This window comes from Amblyraja radiata, chromosome 6 (genome assembly GCF_010909765.2).
Source record: "Amblyraja radiata isolate CabotCenter1 chromosome 6, sAmbRad1.1.pri, whole genome shotgun sequence".
NCBI classification, from domain to species: domain Eukaryota; kingdom Metazoa; phylum Chordata; class Chondrichthyes; order Rajiformes; family Rajidae; genus Amblyraja; species Amblyraja radiata.
In genome coordinates, this window is record NC_045961.1 from 100,606,402 (window position 1) to 100,633,379 (window position 26,978).

Here is a 26,978-nt window from a genome sequence, read left to right on the forward strand (position 1 = left end):
TCTACAGAGAGATTTATGCCAGTTGGAAGAGTGGGCTGAAAGATGGCAGATGGAGTTTAATGCTGATAAGTGTGAGGTGCTACATCTTGGCAGGACAAATCAAAATAGGACGTACATGGTAAATGGTAGGGAATTGAAGAATGTAGGTGAACAGAGGGATCTGGGAATAACTGCACAGTTCCCTGAAAGTGGAATCTCATGTAGATAGGGTGGTAAAGAAAGCTTTTGGTGTGCTGGCCTTTATAAATCAGAACATTGAGTATAGAAGTTGGGATGTAATGTTAAAATTGTACAAGGCATTGGTGAGGCCAATTCTGGAGTATGGTGTACAATTTTGGTCGCCTAATTATAGGAAGGATGTCAACAAAATAGAGAGAGTACAGAGGAGATTTACTAGAATGTTGCCTGGGTTTCAGCAACTAAGTTACAGAGAAAGGTTGAATAAGTTAGGCCTTTATTCTTTGGAGCGCAGAAGGTTAAGGGGGGACTTGATAGAGGTTTTTAAAATGATGAGAGGGATAGACAGAGTTGACGTGGAAAAGCTTTTCCCACTGAGAGTAGGGAAGATTCAAACAAGGGGACATGACTTGAGAATTAAGGGACTGAAGTTTAGGGGTAACATGAGGGGGAACTTCTTTACTCAGAGAGTGGTAGCTGTGTGGGATGAGCTTCCAGTGAAGGTGGTGGAGGCAGGTTCGTTTTTATCATTTAAAAATAAATTGGATAGTTATATGGATGGGAAAGGAATGGAGGGTTATGGTCTGAGCGCAGGTATATGGGACTAGGGGAGATTATGTGTTCGGCACGGACTAGAAGGGTCGAGATGGCCTGTTTCCGTGCTGTAATTGTTATATGGTTATATGGTTATTAAGAAGCTGTTCTTGAAGCTGGATGTTACAGTTTTCAGGCTCCTGTACCTTCTTCTCGATGGCAGGAGTGAAATGAGTGTGTGGCCAGGGTGGTGTGGGTCTCTGATGATGCTGGCTGCCACTTTGAGGCAGTGACCCCTGTAAATCACTTTGATGGTGGGGAGGTTAGTACCCGTGATGGACTGGGCATTGTTCACCATTTTTTGCGGTCTTCACCTCCTGGGCGTTCGAGTTGCCGAACCAGGCCAGTGATTCAACCGGCCAATATACTCTTTACTGTACACTGTAGAAGTTTAGAAAGATGAGGGGGAATCTTATTGAAACATATACAATTATAAAAGGACTGGACAAGCTAGATGCAGGAAAAATGTTCCCAATGGTGGGCGAGTCCAGAACCAGGGGCCACAGTCTTAGAATAAAGGGGAGGTCATTTAAGACTGAGGTGAGAAAAAACTTTTTCTCCCAGAGAGTTGTGAATTTATGGAATTCCCTGCCACAGAGGGCAGTGGAGGCCAAGACACTGGATGGATTTAAGAGAGAGTTAGATAGAGCTCTAGGGGCTAGTGGAGTCAAGGGATATGGGGAGAAGGCAGGCATGGGTTATTGATAGGGGACGTTCAGCCATGATCACAATGAATGGCAGCGCTGGCTCGAAGGGCCGAATGGCCTCCTGCACCTATTTTCTATGTTTCTATGTTCAAGAAAGTACAGTGGCGCAGCGGTAGAGTTGCTGCCGGAGACCCAGGTTCGATCCTGATGACAGGTGCTGTCTGTAGGGAGTTTGCAAGTTCTCCCCGTGACCGCTTGCGTTTCCTCCCACACTCCACAAAGTTGCACAGATTTGTAGGTTAATTGACTCTGGTGAGATTTTAAATTGTCCCTAGTGTGTAGGATAGTGCTAGTGTGTGTGGCGCTCGCTGGCTGGTGCAGACTCGGTGGGCCTAAAGGCCTGTTTCTGCGCTGTATCTCTAACGTATCTTCGTTGACGGACCAAATCTCTTCAATCTTCTAAGGCAGTAGAGATATTGATGGGATTTCTTTATGATTGCATCAGAGTGATGGGTCCAGGATAGATCTTCAGAGATACGCACACCCAGGTATATGAAGTACTGGCTGCAAAGTGGCAGACAAGGACCCTCAGTCCAAGGTTCCTCTGCTGCTGGATATTGAGGGGCTGAGAGCATTGGGGGACACCCTTTAAACTAGGGAAGGGATATCACCCCGGGGTAGGTCCGGCAACTTTCTCACTCCCAAATAAGGGACAAAAAGGTCAAAATACGGGACAAATTCCCGACGGCAATTCGTGGACCGACTCGGCCGTGGCTGGGTGAATGATGAGTTGGCCCCGGGTGCTGGACTGCACACAAAGCCCAGCCGGCGGGCCAGCTGAGGAGTTTTGGCCCGGGCCACGCGCAAAGTCCGGCGCCCCGTCCAACTCATGAACCGATGATCTGGTGCCATTTCATAGAAACATAGAAAGGGTATAGACTCAGAATGTCACCTAGTCATGTTCTCCAGAGATGCTGCCTGACCTGCTGAGTAACTCCAGCACTTTGACCTTTTGGGTATAACACTATCAATATTGAATGTACAGACACTTAAGATTATTGAAAATCTTTTTACGAGTTTTGTTTTGTATGTATTTTTATTCACGGCAGGATATATATATATATTTTTGAGTTTGAGAGGTACAGCTTAGTAACACCGAGTCTGTACTGGCTAGCGATCCCCGCACATTAACTCTATCCTACACACATAGACATGAAACATAAAGTTTATTTTTTTGAACGTTTATAAAAGATGCAGACCCCATCGCTAATTGTGACAATGGAGGAGGCCCAGGTCGGGAAGGTCAGCATGGGGAAGGGGAGTGGTTAGCGACCGGGAGACCCAGCAGGTCTTGCCGGACCGAGCACAAGTGTCCGACGAAATGGTCGCCGAATCAATGTTTGGTTTCCCTGATGTACAGGAGGCCACATCGGGAACACCGGATGCAGTAGATGAGGTTAGAGGAGGTGCGATGGTATCACTGTATCACCTGGATGGAGACGAGGGAGGAGGTACAGGGTCTGGTGTTGCATATCCTGCGGTTGCAAGGGGAAAGTCCTGTGTGTTCCATTCATCATAAGATCATAGGTGATTAGGAGCAGAATTAGGAAATTCGGCCCACCAAGTCTACTCCGCCATCCAATCATGGCTGATCTATCTAACCTCCATTCTCCTGCCTCCTTCCCATAACCCGTTTCAATCAATCCTCCTTTTCTCACCTTGTGTTGACGTTGTGCTCCCGTTACATACGAGGGTGGGGGAAGAGGCGCAGGGGAGGAGTTGATGCCTTACAGTGCCAGAGATCCGGGTTCGATCCTGACTACGGGCGCTGTCTGTACTGAGTTTGTACGTTCTCCCCGTGATCTCTCCCGAGATCTTCGGTTTCCTCCCACACTCCAAAGACATACATGTTTGGGAGTTAATTGGCTTGGTGTGAATGTAAAAGCTTACCTCGTGTGCGTAGCATAGTATTAATATGCGGGGATCGCTGGGTGGTGCGGACTAGGTGGGCCGAAGGGCCTGTTTCCGTGCTGTATCTCTAAAACTAAAACTACAAAATATATATATCCTTCCATGATGTCCGAGAAGTCTAGGTAAGTTAAGAGGGGCAATGTTGAAAGGAGATGTGTAGGGCAAGTTATTTTACAAAGAGAGTAGTTCTAATTTAGTTCAGTACCTTGGTACACGTCATAATAAACTAAACGAAACCAGTGGGTGCCTGGAATGCGCTATAGGATCTTTGGTGCCAAGGGTGGTGGTGGAAGCATTCACAATAGTGGCATTCCACCGGCTAGCGCTTTGATGTCAGCCTCGCCTACAGTCTGTCTGTCCTTTTCATCTTTTTTTTGTGTTATTTTTAGTGTGTTTAAAAAGTATGTGTTAATGTTCTCTGGTTTGTTCTATGTGGGGGGAGAGTGGGGGTTGGTGGAATTTTCTTTTCAATCTCGTACCTTGCCAGAGATGCGATTGTTTTCCGTGTCGTATCTCCGGTCGCTCTGCGGCCTAACATCATGGAGCTGGAGGCCTGGCTTGGGACTGACTTTGAGCCCCACCGCGGGGCGTGGACTTACCATCGCAGCCGATCCCTTGCCTGGGGTCAACGCTCCAACCACGGCCTGCAGACTAACAAGGAGCTAATGGCAAATCAAATTCCTCCTATGTTGCAAAACATACTTGGCTAATAAAGTATTATTATAATAATTATGATGATGATTAATAGTGACATTTAAGAGGCTTTAGATTGGCACATGGATATGCAGGGAATGGCAGGGGGGGTGGAACATGTGCAGGCAGAGGAGATTGGCTTTGTGTCAAAAGGACACAAAGTGTTGGAGTAACTCAGTGGGTCATTCCCGGCTGAGTTACTCCAGCAATTTACATCTTGTTGTGTTTTCACCAGCATCTGCAATTCTTTGTTTTTAGAGATTGGCATCAACACAGATTTTGTGGGCCGAAGGGACTGTTTCTGTGCTGTTAATTTCCATGTGTTGGTGGGAACAGCTGATGCTGGCTTATACCGAAGATGGACACAAAATGCGGGAGGAACTCAGCGGCCCAGGCAGCATCTCTGCGTGAAAAGGAATGGGCGACGTTTCGGATCGGAACCCTTCTTCAGGACTTGAAGTATTCTTCAAGGTCTGAAGAAGGGTTGTGACCCAACACTGTCACCTGTTCCTTATCTCCAGAGATGCTGCCTGACCCCCAGCATGTTGTGTCTATCTTCTGTGCTGTTCCATGTTCTAATTTTATCAACGTTTTGAATGCTATTTAATTTCAAGTTCACTGAGTGTAGACCCAACCTTCAACATATGACTGGCATTCCCACCATTAAATGCCTGAAGCTAAGCTTTGTACAACTCGGTTATTTGAATACTGCTTGTGGCTGAGCCTGAGCAGAGCTCATTTAGAGTTGATGTTTACGAAAGAACTGCAGATGCTGGAAAAAATCGAAGGTAGAGCTGGAAAACTCAGCGGGTGAGGCAGCATCTGGAGAGAAGGAATAGGCAATGTTTCAGGTCGAGACCCTTCTTCAGACTGATGTCGGGGGGAGGCGGGAAAAAGAAAGGAAGAGGCGGAGACAGTAGGCTTTGTGGGAGAGCTGGGAAGGGGGGAGGGGAAGGAGGGAGAAAGCAAGGACTATCGGAAATTGGAGAAGTCAATGTTCATACCGCTGGGGTGTAAACCAAAGATCTTTGGTGTAAACTACCTAAGCGAAATATGAGGTGCTGATCCTCCAATTTGCGCTGGGCCTCACTCTGGCAATGGAGGAGGCCCAGGCCAGATTGGGAATAGGAGGGGGAGTTGAAGTTCTGAGCAACCAGGAGATCAGCTTGGTTAGTACGAACTAACCATTTCGTTTTGAGTTGACGTGGGTTTGTTGAATCAGCAGTTTGCTGGCTCTGCAGCAGTGGTTTACATTGTGGTTGTGTTACTGCAATCCAGCGATCATTGGTTCAAATCTTACTGGAGCAGTTAAACGTTTTATTAAAAACTGCAAATAAAAACCTTCTTTAAAATGCACATTACGGGCATTTATCTTGCTACTTATGCAATATAAAAGCCATTCGTCTCGTTTTGTTGCTCTCTCTTCTCAGAAACCCCAGTGCCAGTGGCTTCCATGTTTTCCAGCTTCTCTCTTAGTTTCAGTGGCACGGGGAAAGGAAGGAGCACAGTGTTGAGGCACGCTCTTCACCCCAACTTCTCTACTCCATCCAAGTTTAGTTGAGATAGACACAAAGCGCTGGAGTCACTCAGCGGGTCAGGCAGCGTGCCTGGAGAAAAAGGGTGGCAGACGTATTGGGTCAGAACCCTCCTTCACTTTAGAGATACAGCGTGGAATTAGACCCTTCGGCCCACCGAGTCCGTGCCGACCGGCGATCACCGCAGACTAACACAATCCTGCACACACTATGGGGCAACTTACAATTTTACCAGGCCAATTGGCCGACAAAATTTGAGCGTCTTTGGAGTGTGGGAATAAACCGGAGATCCCGGAGAAACCCCACGCAGGTCACGGGGAGAACGTACAAACTCCATATAGACAGCACCCATAATCAGGATCAAACCTAGGTCTCTGGCCCTGTCAGGCCACCGTGGCGTCCATTTTGTTTAGTTATTGTAGTGATTTTTTTTGGCACGGGGGAAGGAATACAACGTTGAGTCACATCCTTCATCCTAACTCCTCTTCTCCGCCCAAGTGTAGTTTAGATAGACACAAGGTGCTGGAGTAACTCAGCGGGTCAGGGGACATCTCCGCGGAAAAAGGATGGGCGATGAATCAGGTCGGAACCCTTCTTTAGTTTAGTTTAGAGATACATCAACGGTTTAAGCCCCGCGGCCCGATGAGTCCACGCCGACCAGCGATCACCCATACACAAGTTGTAACTTACACACGAGGGGCCATTTTGGTGTAGCCAATAAACATGCATGTTTTTGGAGTGTGGAAGTAACCTGGAGCTCCTGGAGGTAACTCACATGGTCGGTGGGGGGGGGGGGGGGGGGTGAGGTACAAACTCCGTACAGACAGCACCCGTAGTCAGGATCGAACCCAGGCCACTGGTGCTGTAAGGCAGCAACTCTACCGCTGCACCACCAAGTTTCCTAACTTTCCAGGTCCCACTTGGACTGGCCCATATCCCTCCAAACAATAGACAATAGATGCTGGAGTAGGCCATTCGAACCAGCACCGCCATTCAATGTGATCAAACCTTCCCCATCCATGTGAGTTTTAAACGCTATAATTGTGCCTGCCTCTACCACTTATTCTTGCAGCTTGTTCCACGCGCACACTATCCTAAAAGCGACAAAAGCTGCTCCTCACATTCCTTTTAAGCCTTTTCCTTCCCATCCTAAACCTATGCCATCCAGTTTAGACTCACTCACTCACGTGTACCAAGGCAGAATGAAAAGCATTTTTGTTGCGTGCTATCCAGTCAGCGGAAAGCCTACATGGTTACTACCGAGCTGTCCGGAGTGCACAGAAACATGAAAAAGGGTATAATGCTTAGTGCAAGATGAATTTCAGTAAAGCCCGGTTAAAGATAATCCAAGGGTCTCCAATCAGGTAGAGACCCTAGTGGGTGATAGGGTGGCTCAGAAACTGTCCCTGAATCTGGAGGTGTGGGTTTTCACACGTCTGTACCTCTTGCCTGAACAAGGGGTCACAGTTTTAAGGATAAGGGGGAAATCTTTTAGGACCGAGATGAGAAAAACATTTTTTACACAGAGAGTGGTGAATCTGTGGAATTCTCTGCCACAGAAGGTAGTTGAGGCCAGTTCATTGGCTATATTTAAGAGGGTGTTCGTTGTGGCCCTTGTGGCTAAAGGGATCAGGGGGTATGGAGAGAAGGCAGGTACAGGATACTGAGTTGGGTGATCAGCCATGATCATATTGAATGGCGGTGCAGGCTCGAAGGGCCAAATGGCCTACTCCTGCACCTATTTTCTATGTTTCTATGTTTGCCTGATGGGAGAGGGGAGAAGAGGGAGTGACCGGGGTGAGACTGGTCCTTCATGATGCTGCTGGCCTTTCTGAGGCAGTGTAAATTGTTGACGGAGTCAATGGAAGGGAGGTTGGTTGGTGTGACGGTCTGGGCTGTTTCCACAACTCTCTGCATTTTTTCTTGTGGTCTTGGAAGGAGCCATTCCCAAACCGTGCTGTGATACATCCTGATCATAATCATACTTTATTAGCCAAGTATGTTTTGCAACATACGAGGAATTTCATTTGCCAAACAGTCATACCAATAAAAAGCAGCAGATAAAATGCTTCCCACATACGAAGATGGACTGGATGGAAGGAAATAATGAGGCTGTGATGGACTATGATGTGTTCACCACCAGGAGGTCTGAAGCAGAGCAGTTGTCATGCCAGGCTGAGATGCATCCCATCAGAATACTTTCTATAGCGCATCTAGATCCATTAGAGACGGCCCACGAACACTATCCCACACATACACACGAGGGACAATTTACAATTTTACCCAGCCGATTAGCCTACAAACCCAACGTCTTTGGTGTGGGAGGAGACTGGAGATCCTAGAGAAACCCCACGTGGGTCACTGGGAGAACGTACAAACTCCATACAGACAGCACCCGAGGTCAGGATCGAACCCGGGACTCTGGCGCTCCCAGGCAGGAACTCTACCGCTGTGCCACCGTGTCACCCATTTTGTTTAGTTGTTCCACAGATCATTTTTGTTGGCATGGGGGAGGAAGGAATACATCGTTGAGTCACATCCTTCATGCCAACTCCTCGACTACAAACAAGTTTAGTTTAGAGAGACACAAAGTGCTGGAGGAACTCAATGAGTCAGACAGCATCTCAGGAGAAAAAGGATGAGTGACGTACTGGGTCAGAATTCTCTTGTTTAGTTTAGGGATACAGCATAGAAACAGGCCCTTCGGCCCACCGAGTTTGCGCCAACCACACACTAACGCTATCCTACACACACTAAGGCCAGTTTTACATTTATACCAAGCCACTTGACCTACAAATATGTACGTCTTTGGAGTGTGGGAGGAAACCGGATATCCCAGAGAGATCCAGAGTATATGACTTGTTATTAAGGAAGTGACTCAACGATTGCTTGCTTCCTATCCCCGTGCCAAAAAAATCTCTACAATAACTAAACAAAATGGTGGTGCAGCGGTTGCTGCCTGACAGCGTTCGATCCTGATTATGGGTGCTTGTTTGTATGGAAACATAGAAAACAGGTGCAGGAGGAGGCCATTCGGCCCTTCGAGCCAGCACCGCCATTCATTGTGATCATGGCTGATCGTCCCCAATCAATAACCCGTGCCTGCCTTCTCCCCATATCCCTTGACTCCACTAGCCCCTAGATCTCTATCTAACTCTCTCTTAAATCTATCCAGTGACTTGGCCTCCACTGTCCTCTGTGGCAGGGAATTCCATAAATTCACAACTCTCTGGGTGAAAAAGTTTTTTCACACCTCAGTCTTAAATGACCTCCCCTTTATTCTAAGACAGTGGCCCCTGGTTCTGGACTCGCCCAACATTGGGACCATTTTCCCTGCATCTAGCTTGTCCAGTCCTTTTATAATTTTATATGTTTCTATAAGATCCCCCACGTACAAACTCCAAAATGGAGTTTGCACGTTCTCCCCGTGACCTGCGTGGGTTTTCTCAGGGTGCTCCGGTTTCCTCCCACACTTCTAAGACGTACAGGGCTGTAGACTAATTGGCTTGGTGAAATTGTAAATTGTCCCGAGTGTGTGTAGGATAGTGTTAGTGTGCGGGGGTCGCTGGTCGGTGCGGACTCGGTGGGCCAAATGGCCCCATTCCACACTGTATCTCTAAACTCAACCGAAGAAGAGTTCTGACCCAATACTTCTCCCATCCTTTTTCTCCAGAGATGCTGCCTGACCCATTGAGTTACTCCAGCACTTTTGTGTGTATCTCAAGTAAACTTGGTTGGAAAAGATGCGTTGGGCTGAAGGGCGTGCCTCAACACTGTTTTAGTTTAGTTTAGTTTAGAGATACAGCACCGTATTCTTTGTTCTACTGAGATCGCTCCTTAATTCTTCTACATTGGTGAGGGTGTCGTTTCGTGATTGCTTAACCGACTTAAAAAGTTGCCCCGTGTTCTTTCCCATGTATCACTCTGGCAAACACAATATGCTGGAGTAACTCAGCGGGACAGGCAGCGTCTCCGGAGAGAAGGGAATGGGTGACGTTCTGCGCCGGGAACCTTACACAGTCTGAAGAAGGGTCTCGACCCGAAACATCACCAATTCCATCTCTCCTGAGATGCTGGCTGTCCCGCTGAGTTACTCCAGCATTTTGTGTCCATGCTTTGGTTTAAACCAGCATCTGCACTTCCTTCCTGCACACATCGCTGTGGTAAACCTTTGCTGCACTCAAAGTGCTGACTACCCCTTGGGTGGGGAGACTCGAACAACACATGTAATTTTAGCCACAGTTTTGGTCTGATTCAGAACATCATCAACATTGAAACCGATGTATCATTTGCAACCAGGCTGGTTTCTTTAGTTCAAGAGTCATGAGTGTTTTATTGTCATATGTCCCGAAACAGAACAATGAAATTCTTACTTGCGGCATCAACACAGATATGTTTGAAGAAGGGTTTCGACCCCAAACGTTGCCTATTTCCTTCGCTCCGTAGATGCTGCCTCACCCGCTGAGTTTCTCCAGCAATTTTGCCTACCTATGTAAACATATTATTCTGTAAACACTCATGATAAACAGCAAAGAAAAAACGTGAAGTTTATATTAAAAAACTCCCAATAAATGGACAATAGTGGTGCAAAGTCAAAAATAATCTTCCCCAAGTCTATGTAGTATGGAGCCTATTTGGAGGTTGTAGTAATAGCCTGATGGCTGTAGGGACGAAGCTGTTCCTGAACCTGGACGTTAGACTTTTCAGGCTCCTGTACCTTCTTCCCGATGGCAGGAGTGTAATGAGAGTGTGGCCAGGGTGGTGTGGGTTTCTGATGATGCTGGCTGCCTTTTTGAGGCAGTGACTCCTGTAAGATCCCTTTGATGATGGGGAGGTTAGTACCTGTGATGGACTGGGCAGTGTTCACCACTTTTTGAAGACTTTTTTGTTTGAGTTGGCGAATCAGGCCATGAGTCGATAGGCTCTCTACTGAACATCTATGGAAATTCAAGAGAGCATTCACCGAATCACATCAATTATCTAAGATAGTCACTGTGTTTAATCCTTTGTCTTTGCCATTGATTGTAGCAACAAAGCCAATACAATCTTGTAGTGTAGGAAGGAACTGCGGATGCTGGTTTACACAAAATGGTGGAGTAACGCAGCGGGACAGGCAGCATCTCTGGAGAGAGGGAATGGGCGATGTTTCTGGTCTGAAGAAGGGTCTTGTTCCTTCAGAGATGTTGCCTCTCCCGCTGAGTTACTCCACCATTTTGTGTCTATCTTCAGCATATTAGTTTAGTTTAGTTTTGTTTTGAGGTACAGCGTGGAAACAGGCCCTTCGGCCCACCGAGCCTGCATCGACCAGAGATCCCCGAACACTATCACATATCCTACACACTAGGGACAATTTACAATTTTTACCAAAGTCAAATTAACCGACAAACCTGTACGTCTTTGGAGTGTGGGAGGAAACCGGAGCACCCGGAGAAAACCCATGCGGTTAGGGGGAGACAGCATCCATGGGTAGGATCGAACCAGTGTCTCTGGTGCTGTAAGGCAGCAACTCTACCGCTGCGCCACCGTGCAGCCCAGTGTTGCTGGACCTTGGGTTCTCAGCCCCTTAGACCTGGGTTCAATACAGACCACAGGTGCTGTCTGTACGGAGTTTGTACGTTCTCCCTATCACCTGCATGGGTTTTCTCCGGATGCTCCGGTTTCCTCCCACACTCCAAAGACATACAGGTTTGTAGGTCCATTGGCTTCGATGAAATCGCAAATTGTCCCTAGTGTGTGTAGGGCAGTGTTAATGTGCGGGAATCACTGGTTGGTGTGGACCCGGTGGGCCGAAGGGCCTAATTCCACGCTGTGTCTCTAAACTAAACTGAAGAAGACATATGACCCTTATGACATAATTAAGCCATCCTTTTTCTTCAGAGATGCTGCCTGACCCACTGAGTTACTCCAGCACTTTGTGTCCTACCTAAACTAAACTTGGTTGGAGCAGCGGAGTTGGGGTGAAGGGTGTGACTCAACGCTGTAATCCTTTCCTCCTCGTGCCAAAAATAACGACCTGTGCAATAACTAAACACTAAAGGCTGCAGCGATTGAGTTGCTGCCTGACAGCGCCAGAGATCTGGGATTTATCCTATCCACAGGTGCTTGTTTGTCCGTTCTCCCCGTGACCTGCGTGGGTTTCCTCCCAGATCTCCGGTTTCCTCCCACACTCAAGACGTGCAGGTCTGTAGGTCTATTGGCTTTGGTGAAATTGTAAATTGTTCCTAGTGTGTGTAGGATAGTGTCGTTGGTCGGCACGGACTCGGTGGTCCGAAGGGCCTCTACATAGAAACATAGAAAATAGGTGCAGGTGGAGGCCATTCGGCCCTTTGAGCCAGCACTGCCATTCATTGTGATCATGGCTGATCGTCCCCTATCAACAACCCGTGCCTGCCTTCTCCCAATATTCCCTGTTTAGCCCCTAGAGCTCTATCTAACTCTCTCTTAAATCCATCTAGTGACTTGGCCTCCACTGCCCGCTGTGGCAGGGAATTCCATAAATTCACAACTCTCTGGGTGAAAACGTTTTTTCTCTTGCATCTAGCCTGTCCAACCCCTTAAGAATTTTGTAAGTTTCTATGATCCCCCCTCAATCTTCTAAATTCTAGCGAGTATTTATTAAAATAATAAAAACAGAGAAGGGACGAGACAGACTGGTTGCGAGGCGGCCATTACGGGCGCCATACGTAAAAGTTGCGTCTTGTGCTATTCCAGGTATTACTCTGGTAAATCTTTGCTGAAATTTATCTGCTCACTAATGGTTGTGTTATGTTATTTTATTACATATGTTATCATCTGTTATTTTAGTCACAGTTTCAGTCTGATTCAGAACTTCATCTACATTGAAACCTATGCATCATTTGCAACCACACTATTTGTGTTAGTTCAAGGGATTCAAGAGAGTTTCACTGTCATCTGTCCCAAAACAGAACAATTACATTCTTACTTGCAGCAGCACTACTGATATATAAAAATATTAGGCACAAAAAGCTGGAGTAACTCAGCGGGTCAGACAGCACCTCTGGAGAAAAGGAATAGGTGTCATTTTGGGTTGAGATCCTTCTTCAGCATCAGTCTAAAGAAGGGTCTTGACCTTTCGGAGTCAGGGGATATGGGGAGAAGGCAGGAACGGGGTACTGGTTTGGGATGATCAGCCATGATCACATTGAATGTCGGTGCTGGCTCAAAGGGCCGAATGGCCTACTCCTGCACCTATTGTCCATTGACCTGAAACGTCACCTATTCCTTTTCTCCAGAGATGCTGCCTGACCCACTGAGTTACTCCAGCTTCTTGTGTCTACCTTCAGTTTAAAACAGCATCTGCAGTTCCTTCACACAAATTAGATAAACATATTATTCTGTAAAACGCATGATAAACAACAAAAGTTAAGTATAGGAGCAGGGAGATTCTACTGCAGTTGTACAGGGTCTTGGTGAGACCACACCTGGAGTATTGCATACAGTTTTGGTCTCCTAATCTGAGGAAGGACATTCTTGCCATCGAGGGAGTACAGAGAAGGTTCACCAGACTGATTCCTGGGATGGGGGACTTTCATATGAAGAAAGACTGGATAGACTCGGCTTGTACTCGCTAGAATTTAGAAGATTGAGGGGGGATCTTATAGAAACTTACAAAATTCTTAAGGGGTTGGACAGGCTAGATGCAGGAAGATTGTTCCCGATGTTGGGGAAGTCCAGAACAAAGGGTCACAGTTTAAGGATAAGGGGGAAGTCTTTTAGGACTGAGATGTGAAAAACATTTTTCACACAGAGAGTAGTGAATCTGTGGAATTCTCTGCCACAGAAGGTAGTTGAGGCCAGTTCATTGGCTATATTTAAGTGGAAGTTAGATGTGGCCCTTGTGGCTAAAGGGATCAGGTGGTATGGAGAGAAGGCATGTACAGGATACTGAGTTGGATGATCAGCCATGATCATATTGAATGGCGGTGCAGGCTCGAAGGGCTGAATGGCCCACTCCTGCACCTATTTTCTATGTTTCTATATATTTTTTAAAAACCTCAATAAATAGACAATAGTGGTGCAAAGTAAAAAATAAAGTCCCCAATCTATATAGGTCAGAGTCTATTTAGAGGTTGTTGTGTTCAATAGCTTGATGGCTGTAGGGAAGAAGCTGTTCCTGAACCTGGATGTTACAGTTTTCAGGCTCCTGTACCTTCTTCCCGATGGCAGGGGTGAAATGTGTGCGTGTGTGTGGCCAGGGTGGTGTGGGTCTCTGATGATGCTGGCAGCCCTTTTGAGGCAGCGACTCCTGTAGATCCCTTCGATGGTGGGGAGGTCAGTACCCGTGAGGGACTGGGCAGTGTTCACCACTTTTTGCAGTCTTCTTTGCTCCTGGGCGTTCGAGCTGCCGAACCAAGCTAGTGATGCAACTAGTCAATATCTTCTGTGGAAGTCGAGAGAGTATTCACTGACTTACCGACTCACCTCCATTTTCCACGGTAGTCAAGGCATTTAATCCTTTGTCTCTGGCATTACTTGCAGCAACAGGGTCAACAATATCGTCAACAAAGTCAACATCTCGACAGCACGGTGGCGCAGCGGTAGTGTTGATTAGATTAGATCCTTTATTGGTCATTCAGACCTTTTGGTCTGAACGAAATGTCGTTGCCTACAGCCGTACATATAATAATAAACAACAAAACACACAATAAACACAAATTAACATTCACCACAGTGAGTTCACCAGGCACCTCCTCACGGTGATGGAGGCAAAAGTCTTAAAGTTACTGTCTCTTCCCTCCTCGTTCTCCCTCTGCACCGAGGCGACATGTTGCCACCCCACCGGGCGATGGTAGTCAGTCCCGCGGCTCATCCGAACTCCACGAACGGGCCGGTTCAAGCTCCGCGGCCCGGGGGTGGTCGGAGATGTCGCCCTCCCAGTCCAGCAGACGCAGCTGTTGCCGCGGGAGCTCCGGAAAACAGGCACCAACCTGTGACCTGCGAGCTCCCGACGATGTCGTCCACTGGCCCGTGGCCGAGCCCCGGATTCAGGTCGCCGCCACCGGAGCGCCGTCTCAGCCCCGCGCCGGGCCTTACAGCGCCTGAGACCCGGGTCCGACCCTAACAATGGGGGCTGTCTGTAAGGACTTTGTACGTTCTCCCCATGCCCTGTGAGGGTTTTCTCTGAGATCATCGGTTTCCTCCCACACTCCAGAGACGTATGGGTTTGTAGGTTAATTGGCTTGGTATAATTGTAAATTGGCCCTAATGTGTGTTGGGTAGCGTTAGTGTGCAGGGATCGCTGGTCGACACGGACTCGGTGGGCCGAAGGGCCAGTTTCCACGCTGACTCTCTAATTATTTTTATTATTATCATCGTTCAAAACATTAGCGACGCAGTTGTTGTCGGTTTCCAACGGGAACGGTGGCGGACGCACCACACGTCTCTGTCCTCCAGTTCCTGCCGACTTCCACAGCTGGAAGTATAGGATGTTGGTGTGTGTGTGCTTTATCATCATTCCTTACAATGCTGTGTACGACGGTGATCGCAACTTCTACTGAAGTGTAGATGGCCGTTGGCTCGCTAGGAGCTCATCTGCCCTTTGACAGGTCTTGTCTTTCTTCCTGCTGGGGGTCCAAAGCCCCCTCCTCACCTGGCAAACCAGGTGGGGGAGACGGTTTAGTCGCCAACTATCCGACCGTGGACCAGGTAGCGCGGGATTGCATGGTACTGGTGGTGGTGGGGGATCTCCCCCCGACCTGACCTGACTAACAGTAAGAAAGCAACAAAACACACGATTAAACACACTTTAACACAAACATCCATCAAAGTGAATCTCCTCCTGGCCCCTCCTCACTGTGATGGAAGGTAAGAAGTTTTATCTCTTCCTTGCTTCTTCTCCCGTGGTCAAGCAGTCAAACTGGTGATCGAGGCTCCCGATGTTGAAGCCCCTCGCCAGGAGATGGAAGATCCCGCAGCCGATTTTAAGCCGCGCCGGGCGATGAAAGGCCCTGCGAACGGGCCGATTCAAGTCCCGCCAATCGGGGCGGACGAAGGTACTGTTGCTGGAGCTCCCTAAAATCAGTCACAAACAAGGGACCTGCGAGCTCCCGATGTTACCATCCACAGGGCCCGCGGCCGAAGTCGGGTCGCAGCAGCAGCGCCACTACAGCCTCCGAAGTCAGCCAGCTCCGTGATGGTAAGTCCACTGGTTCTGCGACTGGAGCCCTCAAGGCCGCCAGCTCCTCGATGTTAGGCCGCACTCGGAAAAAGTCGCGTCTCCGTTGAAGAAAGAGGTTAAAAAGTTTCCCCCACCCCTCACATAATCTATACATAACTAAAGCTCTGATCTTGTGCTCTTCCGGTTTGCGCGGTTTTTATATTTGTGCAAAAACGGTACGCGATTGTACTACGATTTTTTTGCTAGCTCACTCGCCGTTCTCTTGTGCTGCGAGTGCACCAAGTTTCGCTCCGATCAGTGGTATATTGCAAAAGTTAGTAAGGTTTAGAAATCGTAAATACCACGCGTGCGCAGATCGATCTCCTCTCCTGCATGTCAGCAGCGCGCGGATTAGTCTCTTCTCCTGTCACTCCCCGGGACGGTCCGCCCCTTCCTGCGCCATCGCGTCTTTACTAGAGCTGAGGATGGCTGGCAGAGGTCTCCAACCGGACGCAATTTCCGAAGGGACCGGAAGCGGCGCAGAGATGTCGCCAAACAGAAAGCGGTGAATCTGATCCCGGCGGGGAGAGCGTCCAGCGCCCGCTGTGAGTCCCGAATGCACCACCATCGCAACACGCCGCGGCACCAGCCCCTTTCCTCTGCTCCCCCTCGCTGGCTCCTGACCCCCTCCCCCGTGATAGCCCCCCTCTCCCCCATGGCTCTTCCCCCGTCTTTTCTCCGAGCTCTCCACCCACACCACACTCCCCCCACCCACAAACCGTCGCTGCTGCTGCTTCCGGGCTGATCCGAGGCCTGGCTTTGAGGGCACCGACGGCTGATGTTCCTCTGCGGCACGCAAGATCGGAGAGGAGCGGCAACCTCGAAATCCTGGGCAGGGAGAGTGGGGAGGAGAGGGGGTAGAGGAAGGGGAGAGGAGTTGTGGAAGGAGGGAGAGGGATTGACTGAGGAAAGGAGAGGTGAGGGAGGAATTGGGGGAGTGTAGGTCGCGAGGGAAAAGAAGAGGGAGGAGGTGATGAGGGGGAGCGGGAGAGGAGGGGGGGAGTGGGGAATAGAGGGAGATGGAGGTGGGATAGTGGGGGGGAAAGGGAGAGGTGAGGAGTGGGGGGGATAGGATGGGGGTCGGGAGGGGAGAGGAGTTATGGAGGGAGGGAGCTTGACTGAGGGTAGGGGGAAGGAGAGAGAGCGAGAGGAGAGGGAGGGATTGGTGGAGGAGGAGAGTGGAAAGAAGAGGGAGGGGGGAGAGAGTGCTAGGGATGAGGGGAAATGAGCCGTTCCTGTGCAGTTGGGGGCTATGGGTGTGGTGGAATATTGCGTTGGGGGACAAAGCCTCCTGTGTGACAGGGACCCAACGGGTCCCACTTAGTCTAGGACTCAACTAAAAATAGGCTATAACATACATCTAACATTAACAATAAGACAAAAAAGATAAAAAGACAGGCGGACTGCAGGCGAGCCGCAGCTGTAACACAGCACCACGCCCACACCCACTGACTAAAACTAAACTAAATATGTAAACTTGTAGTGTATGAAGGGACTGTAGATGCTGGTTTATACCAAAGAAAGACACAATGTGCCAGAGTAACTCAGCGGGACAGGCAGCATCCCTGGAGAGAAGGAATGGCTGACGTTCCGGGTTGAGACCCTTCTTCAGACTGAGAGTCAGGGAAGAGGGAGTCCAGAGATATGGCAGGGTGAGGAGTGAAAACAGCAGATCAAAGCAGATGCTGATAAGGAGATATTGAATGGTTCATGGTTACATAAGGGGAAGGTGAGAAGGATACATTCAATGAGAGGGTGGATGCACAGTCTCTTGCCCAGAGTAGGAGAATCGTGGACCAGCGAACATAGGCTCAAGGAGAAGAGGAAAAGATTTAATAGGAATCTGAAGGGTGGCTTTTTCACACAGAGGGCGGTTCGTGTATGGAGCGAGCTGCCAGATGAGGTAGTTGAGGCTGGGACTATCCCAACATTTAAGAAACAGTTAGACAGATACATGGTGGGGCCTCGTGGACAGCGCCTCCTGCGAGTGTGGGGACCCAATACAGACAGTGGAGACACATAGTCACCAGTTGCCCCAAACACCGGCCACCCAATGGTGAACGAGGTCTGATTGACCTGGACGATGACACGTTGGCCTGGCTCGCCTCAACGGAGCTGCAGGTCTAAAAGACACACGGCAGAAGAAGAAGATGGATAGGACAGGTTTGGAGGGATATGGACCAAGTGCAGGCATGTGGGACTAGTGTAGCTGGGACATTGTTGGCCGTTGTGGGCAAGTTGGGCCGTAGGGCCTGTTTTCACACTGTATCGCTCCATGACTTTAATCAATCTACAATCTTGAAGAGTGAGTGTGAATTCCATTCAAGCCACTCTTTAGGTGGGGTTATTGGCTTGTCGGTAAATGGTGTTGGAAGAACCACAATCTTACATTAACAATCTAGGGTGTTTTATGAGCGAGAATGTTTGGCAGCAGAGTCATCTGCAACAAGTCCTGATCTGTACTTTTGACTGAAATTAACACTAAATCCTGCCGTTTTTTTTGTCTTTTTGTGTATCTTTAGTTTAGAGATACAGCACGGAAACAGGCCCTTCAGCTCCCCGAGTCCACTCCGACTTGCGATCCCCGCACATTAACACTATCCTACACACACTAGGGACAATATTTACATTCATACCAAGCCAACTAGCCTACAAACATGTACGTCTTTGGAGTGTGGGCGGAAACCGAAGATCTTGGAGAAAACCCCACGAGGTCACATGGAGAACGTGCAAACTCCACACTGACAGCACCTGTAGTCGGGATTGAACCCGGGTCTCTGGTGCTGTAAGGCAGCAACTCTACCACTGTGCCACCGTGCAGCCCTGTATCTGTTGCTCAATTATCGAACATGATTGCCCCTGTGGCCTCCATCTGTGGCGACTAAATAACCCAGTGTGTAGGAAGGAACTGCAGATAAATGCTGGAGTAACTCAGCGGGACAGACAACATCTTTGTAGAGAGCAAATTTAATTTTTTAAAATTGTATTCATAGATACATAGAAAATAGGTGTAGGATTAGGCTATTCGGCTCTTCGAGCCAGCACCGCCATTCAATGTGATCATGGCTGATCATCCCCAATCAGTACCCCGTTCCTGCCTTATCGCCATATCCCTTGATTCCGCTAGCCCTATGAGTTCCATCTAACTCTCTTTTGAATGCATCCAGTGAATTGGCCTCCACTGCCTTCTGTGGCAGAGAATTCCACAAATTCACAACTCTCTGGGTGAAAAGGTTTTTCCTCATCTCAGTTCTTAATAGCCTACCCCTTATTCTTAAACTGTGGCCCCTGGTTCTGGACTCCCCCAACATCAGGACCATATTTCCTGCATCTAGCCTGTCCAATCCCTTAATAATTTTATAATTCAAAGTAAAAAAATATATACAAAACAGGTCTTCCTGCATTCTCGGAGGCTTTTCAATTTGTTGTAACGTAGTGTTTACAAATTTTATACAGTATCCTTGTCACACGTACTCCTGCAGTCTGGAGCGGGCCAGTCGGCAACGTTCCTTGGAGAGGGGCAATAGGTGACGTTTCGGGTCGAGGCGCTTCTTCAGATTAGGTTCACCAGGTTAATTCCCGGGATGGCAGGACTGTCATATGTTGAAAGAATGGAGTGAGTCGGCTTGTATACACTGGAATCTAGAAGGATGAGATGGGATCTTATTGAAACATATAAGATTATTAAGGGATTGGACACGCTAGAGCAGGAGTTGGCAACCTACAGTCCCTGAGCCGAATGCGACCCGTAACCAGAAATCATCCGGCCCGCAAGCGTTTTTTCCCCCCCGTAATTATCCGGCCCGCAGACTTCCGTCATCTCCGGTACGCCCAAGGCCGTGGCGCCCAGGTGGTGACGCAAGGAGGACTGCGCTGGGGGACGCAATGGCGGAGCCGTACAGCAGCGCCGAACGCCGAGCTCTGGCTGTACCGCATCCTGCGCAAATTCACCGGCACGGCCACACGCGCACCATCTGTGTCTGGGCTTCACTGTCGGGATCGGGGTTGTCAATAGGCCGGGGTCGAGTGAGTGTGAGTATTTGAGCCTCCGCCTTCAGGACAGAGCCAAGGCGATGATCCGTAGGTAAGCCGTGTTCACGAGTGCCCGTAACAAGGGGCCAGTGATCAGGGTAGCGTCCTCGAAGGGGCGGGATCTATGTGAACACGTGATTTGATGCCTGCCATTGGGGGCGGGATCCATGTGATAGTTGTGGCCCGCCATCCGCTCACAGACACGTGTCCTGGCCCCTATGTAGAACAAGGTTGCCAACCCCTGCTCTAGAGGCGGGAAGCATGTTCCTGATGTTGGGGGAGTCCAGAACCAGGGGCCACAGTTTAAGAATAAGGGGTAAGCCATTCAGAACGGAGATGAGGAAATAACTTTTTCACCCAGAGAGTGGTGAATCTGTGGAATTCTCTGCCTCAGAAGGCAGTGGAGGCCAATAGGTGACGTTTCGGGTAGGATTCTGACCTGAAATGTCACCCCTCATTTTTCTCCACCGATGCTCCCTGACCCATATAACCATATAACATTTACAGCACGGAAACAGGCCATCTCGGTCCTTCTAGTCCGTGCCGAACACGTATTCTCACCTAGTCCCATCTACCTGCACTCAGACCATAACCCTCCATTCCTTTCCCGTCCATATACCTATCCAATTTATTTTTAAATGATAAAAACGAACCTGCCTCCACTGGAAGCTCATTCCACACAGCTACCACTCTCTGAGTAAAGAAGTTCCCCCTCATGTTGCCCCTAAACTTCTGTCCCTTAATTCTCAAATCATGTCCTCTTGTTTGAATCTTCCCTACTCTCAATGGAAAAAGCTTAGTTATTCCAGCTGAGTTATTCCAGCATTTTGTGTCTATCATCTGAAACAACGCCATTTCTTGTGTAGGGTGGATCTCCTAGTTTGTCCTGTATTTGTTTCTTAGTCATGGGTCGTGTGAAAGGATGTGAATCAGAAGATGGTTTTTGCCCTTGGCATGCAGCAACCCCTCCTTCATTGTTTAACATCAGACTTCAGGCTGATGAACAACATTTTAATTTGGTCTTCCCGACCTCCGGCTACGGGAGTCAAGATCGTCCCGTCAATGGAAGGCTCAAGGCCCATGACCGCGGGAGAACAAAGAAAAGAGATTGCACTTTTTTTTCGCCTTCCATCACAGTGAGGAATGTGGAGGAGTCACTGTGGTGGATGTTAACATGTATTTTGTGTGTTTTGGTGCTTTTTAATGCTATGACTGTGTGGCAAATCAAATTCCTCGTATGTTACATAGAAACATAGAAACTAGGTGCAGGAGGAGGCCATTCGGCCCTTCGAGCCAACACCACCATTCAATGTGATCATGGCTGATCGTCCCCTATCAATAACCCATGCCTGCCTTCTCCCCATATCCCTTGACTCCACTAGCCCCTAGAGCTCTAGCTAACTCTCTCTTAAATCCATCCAGTGACTTGGCCTCCCTGCCCTGTGGAATTTGTGAATTCCACAAATTCACAACTTCCTGGGTGTACATAAATGTCCGTCAAAGTGGACACAAAAAAACCCTCCAATAATTATTAGAGCTCATTAGTGCAGCTGTTGTTATACATGAGACATCCGTGTCCTGAGAGCACTTTGTGTGACCTTTGGGTTACCTTGTTCATGAAGCGATCGGTTGATAAGTTGGCACGGCGCTGGTGAGGTCGCCTTTGGGACCTTCCCAGACTCCACTTGAGCTGAGCTGGAGAAGAGGGCTATTCATTTAGTTGCATTAATTTTGGTTTGGTTTGGATGCAGTGTGGGAGCTTGGTAGCTTTTTGGCAAATTTGTGTATTTCACCAATACAGCACAGGGCGACACGGTGGTAGAGCTACTGCCTTACAGCGCCAGAGACCCGGGTTCGATCCTGACCACGGGTGCTGTTTGTACGGAGTTTGTACATTCTCCCCGTGACCTGCGTGGGTTTTCTCTGAGATCTTCGCTTTCCTCCCACACTCCAAAGGCGTACAGGTTTAGAAACATAGAAACATAGAAATTAGGTGCAGGAGTGGGCCATTCGGCCCTTCGAGCCTGCACCGCCATTCAATATGATCATGGCTGATCATCCAACTCAGTATCCCGTACCTGCCTTCTCTCCATACCCTCTGATCCCCTTAGCCACAAGGGCCACATCTAACTCCCTCTTAAATATAGCCAATGAACTGGCCTCGACTACCCTCTGTGGCAGAGAGTTCCAGAGATTCACCACTCTCTGTGTGAAAAAGGTTCTTCTCATCTCGGTTTTAAAGGATTTCCCCCTTATCCTTAAGCTATGACCCCTTGTCCTGGACTTCCCCAACATCGGGAGCAATCTTCCTGCATCTAGCCTGTCCAACCCCTTAAGAATTTTATAAGTTTCTATAAGATCCCCTCTCAATCTCCTAAATTCTAGAGAGTATAAACCAAGTTATCCAGTCTTTCTTCATAAGACAGTCCTGACATCCCAGGAATCAGTCTGGTGAACCTTCTCTGCACTCCCTCTATGGCAATAATGTCCTTCCTCAGATTTGGAGACCAAAACTGTACGCAATACTCCAGGTGTGGTCTCACCAAGACCCTGTACAACTGCAGTAGAACCTCCCTGCTCCTATACTCAAATCCTTTTGCTATGAAAGCTAACATACCATTCGCTTTCTTCACTGCCTGCTGCACCTGCATGCCTACTTTCAATGACTGGTGTACCATGACACCCAGGTCTCGCTGCATCTCCCCTTTTCCTAGTCGGCCACCATTTAAATAATAGTCTGCTTTCCTGTTTTTGCCACCAAAATAGATAACCTCACATTTATCCACATTATACTGCATCTGCCAAACATTTGCCCACTCACCCAGCCTATCCAAGTCACCTTGCAGTCTCCTAGCATCCTCCTCACAGCTAACACTGCCCCCCAGCTTAGTGTCATCCGCAAACTTGGAGATATTGCCTTCAATTCCCTCATCCAGATCATTAATATATATTGTAAATAGCTGGGGTCCCAGCAGTGAGCTTTGCGGTACCCCACTAGTCACTGCCTGCCATTGTGAAAAGGACCCGTTTACTCCTACTCTTTGCTTCCTGTTTGCTAGCCAGTTCTCTATCCACATCAATACTGAACCCCCAATGCCGTGTGCTTTAAGTTTGTATACTAATCTCTTATGTGGGACCTTGTCGAAAGCCTTCTGGAAGTCCAGATACACTACATCCACTGGTTCTCCCCTATCCATGCTACTAGTTACATCCTCGAAAAATTCTACAAGATTCGTCAGACATGATTTACCTTTTGTAAATCCATGCTGACTTTGTCCAATGATTTCACCACTTTCCAAATGTGCTGCTATCCCATCTTTAATAACTGACTCTAGCAGTTTCCCCACTACCGATGTTAGACTAACTGGTCTGTAATTCCCCGTTTTCTCTCTCCCTCCCTTCTTAAAAAGTGGGGTTACGTTTGCTACCCGCCAATCCTCAGGAACTACTCCAGAATCTAAAGAGTTTTGAAAGATTATTACTAATGCATCCACTATTTCTGGAGCTACTTCCTTAAGTACTCTGGGATGCAGCCTATCTGGCCCTGAGGATTTATCGGCCTTTAATCCATTCAATTTACCCAACACCACTTCCCGGCTAACCTGGATTTCACTCAATTCCTCCAACTCCTTTGACCCGCGGTCCCCTGCTATTTCCGGCAGATTATTTATGTCTTCCTTAGTGAAGACGGAACCAAAGTAGTTATTCAATTGGTCCGCCATATCCTTGTTCCCCATGATCAACTCACCTGTTTCAGACTGCAAGGGACCTACATTTGTTTTAACTAATCTCTTTCTTTTCACATATCTATAAAAACTTTTGCAGTCAGTTTTTATGTTCCCTGCCAGTTTTCTTTCATAATCCATTTTTCCTTTCTTAATTAAGCCCTTTGTCCTCCTCTGCTGGTCTCTGAATTTCTCCCAGTCCTCCGGTATGCTCCTTTTTCAGGCTAATTGTACGTTTGTAGGTGAATTGGCTTGGTATGAATGTAAAATTGGCCCCAGTGTGTGTAGGATTGTGTTAATGAGTGGAGATCACTGGTCGGTGCGGACCCGCGATCCGACGCTGTATCCCGCGCTGTATCTCTAAACTAAAAAACTGAATGAATGAATACGTTTATTGACCAGGTGTGTTCACATACAAGGAATTTGCCTTGGTGCTCCGCTCGCAAGTAACATCACGACATACAGTAACAATTAAGAATGACACATAAAACATGAAACATTATAATTTAAACGTGAATGAAAAAAAAAGAAATATTTATATTAATTAATTGCGCCAGGGACTTCAGGCTTTGATTTTGGTTTTTTTTACACGATGTTTTTTTTAATTGTTTTTTTGTTGTTGTATATCATGGTGTCTGCTACGAACTATGTTTAAATATCTGTTGTGCTGCTGCAAGTAAGAATTTAATTGTTCTGTTTTGAGACTTATGAGAATAAAACACTCTTGACACAGTGGTACAACCAGCTAAGTTTAGTCTATTGTCACATGTACCAAGTGCAGAGAAAATCTTTTGTTGCGTGCTAACCAGTAGCTCTGTTGCTGCATAGCTTCCATAACCTGGGTTCAGTTCTGAGCTCCGGTGCTGTCTGTGTGGAGCTTGTACCATCTACCAGTGACTCTGGGTGGGTGTCCTCTAGGCATGCCAGTATCCTGTGCATAAGCAAATCCTGGCCAAAAAGGAGCAGGAATAGAACCAAAATTGAATAAAGGATTCATGCATTGCTAGGCCATTTAGGTAAAGTCTGTGTTTCTGTATATATTAGACAAGCCACTGAATGGTTGCCAGTAAGTCTAGGTCCCAGATAAGAAATGCATGAATATCACTTCAATTGTCAGTTGAATGAGCTTTTGCAGAGGACCTCCAAAGTAGTATAAATGCATGAATTTGATTGGATTACTGCAAACGAATTGTAAATAATGTTGCGAGATAGTTACCTTGCTGTTTGTTTATTGACCAAAGTGTTGAGCCCTTGGCAGGTTTGTTTGAGTTCCAGGGTAAATGTTGCATTATTCAGTTAAGTTAGCTTCCATCCAGAAGCTTCTCCTAGAAACAATGTAAGGGAGAATCTAATTGGTTTGGGGAACAGTCAATAATGTATTGATGTAATTAATATGTTTGAATGGACTGTAAAGAGACCACCCCTATGTAGTTCGGCCCCTCAAGTTTCGTGGACCTATAAAAGGTGGCTCCATCTTAAATCGGTGTCGATCTTCTGGAAGGGCGCTTGGGACTGCCTGACCTTTTGGAGTGTGTCTGCTTGCACGAGGCTGAAGGGCTCGGCCAGGCAGAGACAAGGATCGAACCTGCGATGGTTTAGGGGTTTAGAGTATGGGGAATTTGCTGTTCAATCTAAAAATAAAGTTTAGTTGTTCCACTGCTTGACTCAGTGTTTTTTACTGAACTAGACTGGGGGGTAATCTTGAGAAGAGAGTATTTACACAGGTTGCTGGGTCAATCAGCCACTGCAAATTGCCGGTATATAGAAACAAGGAACTGTGGGTGCAGGTTTACACAAAAAGGACACAAAGTGCTGGAGTAACTCAATGGCTCAGATAGCATCTCTGGATCTCTAGAACATGGATAGGTGAAATTTTGGGTTGAGACCCTTCTTTAGGCTCAACGTCTGAGGAGGGGACCCAAGGTGAACCATCATCTATCCATTTTCTCCAGAGATGCTGCCTGACCCACTGAGTTACTCCAGCACTTTGTGCCTATCTTCAAGGTAGGTATACCTTGAGGAGATTTTGCAGTGTAGGCATACTTTCTTCTGAAGAAGGATCCTGAACCCGAAACGTCACCTACCCTTGTTCTCCACAGATGCTGCCTGACCAGTTGAGTTACTCCAACACTGTGTCCTTACCTGTAATTTGCCACCCACCTGCGTTGCAATTATGGGGTGGGGGGGGGGGGGAGGGTGTGGGGGTGAGTTGGGGGGGGGTTGATGAGCAAGCGAAAGAACAGGTTGTAGCGAATTAAGACAAAAAGCTGGAGAAACCTAGCGGGTCAAGCAGCATTTTCTGGAGAAAAGTGATAGGTGACGTTTCAGCTCGAGATCCTTCTTCAGCTGCAGGGAAATAAGTAAGCGGTTGGACAGGCTAGATGCAGGAAGATTGTTCCCGATGTTGGGGAAGTCCAGAACAAGGGGTCACAGTTTAAGGATAAAGGGGAAGTCTTTTAGGACCGAGATGAGAAAAACATTTTTCACACAGAGAGTGGTGAATCTGCGGAATTCTCTGCCACAGAAGGTAGTTGAGGCCAGTTCGTTGGCTATATTTAAGAGGGAGTTAGATGTGGCCCTTGTGGCTAAGGGGATCAGGGGGTATGGAGAGAAGGCAGGTACAGGATACTGAGTTGGATGATCAGCCATGATTATATTGAATGGCGGTGCAGGCTCGAAGGGCCAAATGGCTTACTCCTGCACCTATTTTCTATGTTTCTAAGTTGGGTAGTGGGATTGAATATACTTTTGGGATCCAGCATGGACTTGATGGGCCAAATGGCTCTCTGGTGTTGTGAGATATATGAAGATGGCAGGCCGTCGGTGTCTGCTTGGTTGAAGTGCAGGGAGGCTGCAAACATCACCACATTGCACTTGTGTAGGGAGGAACTGCAGATGCTGGTTTAAACTGAAGATAGACACACTGCTGGAGTAACTCAGCGGGACTGGCAGCATCTCTGGGGAGAAGGGATGCGTGACATTTCGGGCCGACAAGCTTCTTCAGACTCGAGTTATTACAGCATTTTGTATCTAACCACATTGCACTCGTCACCTTATTTCCTCTCGAACCAAGTAACTTCAGTCACGCAAGGTTTTCTTGGTATTCTGAGACTCCCACACATCTCCAACCCATTATGCTACTTTATTTATTTGTCACATGTACCGTGGTACAGTAAATTTCATTTTTGTATACCGGGGCTCAGTACAAGTATCAATATACAGAAGCACTTAGAGTCATAGCAAGAGCAAGAGGAAAAGAGAGTGATATAGTGTGGAAACAGGCCCTTCGGCCCAAATTGCCCACACCGGCCAACATGTCACTTCTACACGAGTCCCACCTGCCCACGTTTGGTCCATATCCCTACAAACCTGCCCTATCTATGTACCTGTCAAACTGTTTCTTAAACATTAGGATTGTTCATACACC

The 26,978-nt window shown here is 47.8% G+C and overlaps 1 protein-coding gene and 1 long non-coding RNA gene across 2 annotated transcripts in view; both read left to right on the top strand.

Annotated features, from left to right (window-relative positions):
- cd99 (CD99 molecule (Xg blood group)) overlaps positions 1-26,978 on the top strand; it is a 71,126-nt gene that overhangs the window by 2,265 nt on the left and 41,883 nt on the right. The window lies entirely within an intron of this gene.
- Positions 2,574-13,814, top strand: LOC116974649. Its single transcript, XR_004412408.1, has 3 exons — positions 2,574-2,789; positions 8,488-8,490; positions 13,805-13,814. It is a non-coding gene; the product is annotated as an uncharacterized LOC116974649 (long non-coding RNA).